At 39.7% G+C, this 3524-nt stretch overlaps 1 long non-coding RNA gene across 1 annotated transcript; it reads right to left on the bottom strand.

Moving 5' to 3' along the window:
* Positions 1 to 2138: 2138 nt before the first annotated feature.
* LOC135560380 (uncharacterized) lies at positions 2139 to 3036 on the bottom strand. Its single transcript, XR_010458891.1, has 2 exons — positions 2907 to 3036; positions 2139 to 2510 (listed from the first exon to the last, which is right to left on the bottom strand). It is a non-coding gene; the product is annotated as an uncharacterized LOC135560380 (long non-coding RNA).
* Positions 3037 to 3524: the final 488 nt, after the last annotated feature.

Here is a 3524-nt window from a genome sequence, read left to right as displayed (position 1 = left end):
ATTGGATGCCTTAAGATGCGTTTGGGAAAACGGGTCCAGATATCCAGGTTCCTCCTCTTCCTCCTTTTTCGATGTAACAGTAATCTCCTCCCCCTCCTCTTTCACGCCATAAACTGCATCCTCCTCTGCTTTTACTGTGACATCATCCTCCTCTTTCACTCTGAACGTGCCCTCCTCTTCTTTCACAGTAACGGCCCCACTCCCTACTTCTTGTTTTACTGTGATATCTTCCTCGTCTTTCACTCTGAACGCGTCCTCCTCTTCTTTCACAGTAACGGCCCCACTCTCTACTTCTTGTTTTACTGTGATATCCTTATCTTCATTCGAAGTAGAGTAGCTTGGTGACAGCATGGTCGGGGATGTTAGCTATGCTAATGCTAACTTAACCAGCCCGCTAGCTGACTAATAACAACACCGTAAATATTAAATTGGATAACTAACTAGACGACAGAAGTGGGTTTAAAACTGGGGAATAGCTTAGTGAGCGCATGGTCGGGGATGTTAGCTAGGCTAATGCTAACTTAACCACCCCGCTAGCTGAATAATAATAACTACACCGTAAATATGAAATTAAATCGGATAACTAACTAGACGACCGAAATGGGTTTAAAACACAGTGGCTAATATACACGAAAGCGTCTAAAGAGCTTTATTGGTTCGGCTATTTGTCTAGCAAGCTACCGAGGTGGCTGACGAGCTGTTGCTGCTGATGAAAGAAGCGTTCCGTCCACTAGATTATACGTCACACTGACTGGAGTGGGTAACGCAGTTGAGTAAAATGTAGATTTAATTTTCAGACAAAAAGTTAAAGGGTAGGAATCAGAGACGACGCTAGTCCATTACTTATTTTAATTAATATTAATTATCCCCCCCTAAATAAATCAATATCAGTCAATATATTTTTTTCTGTGATTTATTTTTTTCGTGAACCGTTCCATCGCATCTTAAACGTCCTATCGGTTCGGCACTAGGACCGGGGGAGGCTGCTGCTGCACAAGTGAATGTTGGACTTTCTTCATCAAAGATGGCGGACAGGAGAGGGGGGTACCCCTACACAGACCTGAACTGGATCAAAGATGGCGGACATAAATACTAGGATGGAAGCAAATGTAAGGGATTATAACGTCATAATGAATCATGCAAAAAAACATGTACAGTTGACAGGAATGTTAGTTAATGGAGAGACAAACGATTATGCTTGTTTTAAATCATAGTTCATTTACGTAAATCGTGATTTAGCCAGCTAGCTGGGCTAGTTTTATAGGTGTTGTGACATGAGTATGAAATTGTCATTCTGGTTGTTTTAGGGACACCCTTTAAACAACCCACAAACCAGGCGGTCGTTTTGTGAAAAAGTGGATGTATAGAATCTAGCTGGCTGAAGAATTTACTGCAAATTGAATGTACAAATTTGTATTTGCCATGCAGATAGATGAAATAACGTATGTTATTGTGCAGTGGATGACTGTGCAGTGGATGATTAAAATCCCTGTATGCCCATGGATGTGTAGCTAGCTATCTATTCGATCTGTGTATGGACCCAAATGTTTGGTATACATATTAGTTCAGAACCTAGCTATGAACCTCAGCTATCATAGCCAGTTGTATCAACTTCAAAACAGCCTGAATGACATTAATGAAGCCTATGGATTGAGTAGAATATAATATCATGTTTTGCCAAGGATTCAAGTCAAATATACATGTAGTTATTACCATGCATGAGATCCCCACATTGTAGCCTGTACATTTAATATATTCACTGATCATGTACTCTACCTTGGCAAATTAATGTGCAGTTTAGGTATGAATGTCTTTGAGGTGATCAAATTCCTGTCTTTGAATGACGCCGTGTCTGCATGTATGTATTACAATTATACACTTCAACAGTGTTTACCAATCTTGGTCCTGGGACATCAATGGTTACACATTGTAACTAATAGACTAGAAACAGGATTTAACTAGTTAATTCATATATACAGAAATATAATTTTTTAAACACACTACACTTCCTATGCATCATGTAAATATGAACATATGAACACCGGTTCATCTCACCATCTAATGCCCTTCATCTGCATTGATCTGATAAACACAGGATAGGTGGAGTATTTCATCACATTACACTTCATTTCAACCAGTAGAGAATGTGAAACGCTTTATTGAAAAGCTCATTATCCAAGTGTTATAAATACAAGTTCAATCTGTCCATCAATGCACATCTGTTGTGTATTATAAAAACAGAGGAAGAGGAGGTGGAGAGAGAGGTGTTAAAGACAGAAAGGGAAAGAGGAGGAGGAGAGAGAGGTGTTAAAGACAGAAAGGGAAAGAGGTAAACACATAGGAGCAGGGAAGGCAGCACATGATTAATGAATCACAGTGCTACATAAATGTTCTCTCAGTTCATCACAATTACATAACCATTGGGCCGATTAGAGACACTGTTATCTTAAAAGCAGGTGAGGTGGCGATGATGGGACTGGGGGTTGGCATCCTCTCACATCAAAACATACCTGCAGACCAGAGACAGATGGAGAGAGTGAGCATGTTTAAGCCTTGTGTATTTATTTTTTAATCTAACATTGTTAATCATCAATCAGGAGGTGAAATGCAAAACTGACCTGGGATCATTAACTCTGGGACTACTGCAGCTCTATCTGTATTTCAATGTAAAGCATCTCTTTAATAATACTTCCTGTATAATATAAACTGACCTGGGATCATTAACTCTGGGACTACTGCATCTCTATCTGTATTTCAATGTAAAGCATCTCTTTAATAATACTTCCTGTATAATATAAACTGACCTGGGATCATTAACTCTGGGACTACTGCATCTCTATCTGTATTTCAATGTAAAGCATCTCTTTAATAATACTTCCTGTTGTCCTGACCAACTGACCTCTCACCTCTGATCATGCTGTGTCCTCTATGTAGCCAGTTCAGATGCAGGAGGGGTTCACCGACACAGCTGATATAACCCAGAGGATTTAGGGAGAAGGGGAGAGAGGGATGAAGTGAAGGAGAGAGACCGTTATTGAGGAAATAAGGTAGTTAAAGTGACAGTGTTCAACAGGAATCTGTGTGTGGCCTCACCACAGTCCGGCTAGTCGAATACCTATCAACTAGATTCCGTAACAAAAACCCACATGGGGGCTTATTTGACACCAAATCAACAACAGAAATTACTAAAACATAAATTGCTAATGTAGGATTCTATCCCAGGACCATTAAATGTTCAACGCAATTCTCCATAAATCTGCTGTGGATTACCCAGAATCCCGAAATAAATGAATACATATGTGATCATTCAAAAACATATCTGTTTGTGCTTATAGGGAACCAGATCTTCAATACAACTAAGTTACTAAGTCTTTAACCACACTGTGTTGTTACACTGGTGAGTAAAAACTCAGGCGTCCTACACTTTAACTTGTTGTCTGAAAACAAAATAAACATTTTACTCAACTGCGTTACCCACTCCAGTCAGCAGATGGCGGTCTGAGACTTTAAGGTGATGCTGCTGG

Source organism: Oncorhynchus nerka, linkage group LG15, assembly GCF_034236695.1.
Source record: "Oncorhynchus nerka isolate Pitt River linkage group LG15, Oner_Uvic_2.0, whole genome shotgun sequence".
NCBI classification, from domain to species: Eukaryota; Metazoa; Chordata; class Actinopteri; order Salmoniformes; family Salmonidae; genus Oncorhynchus; species Oncorhynchus nerka.
Note: the sequence above shows the minus strand (reverse complement) of the source record. Positions and strands in the feature narration are given on the sequence as shown.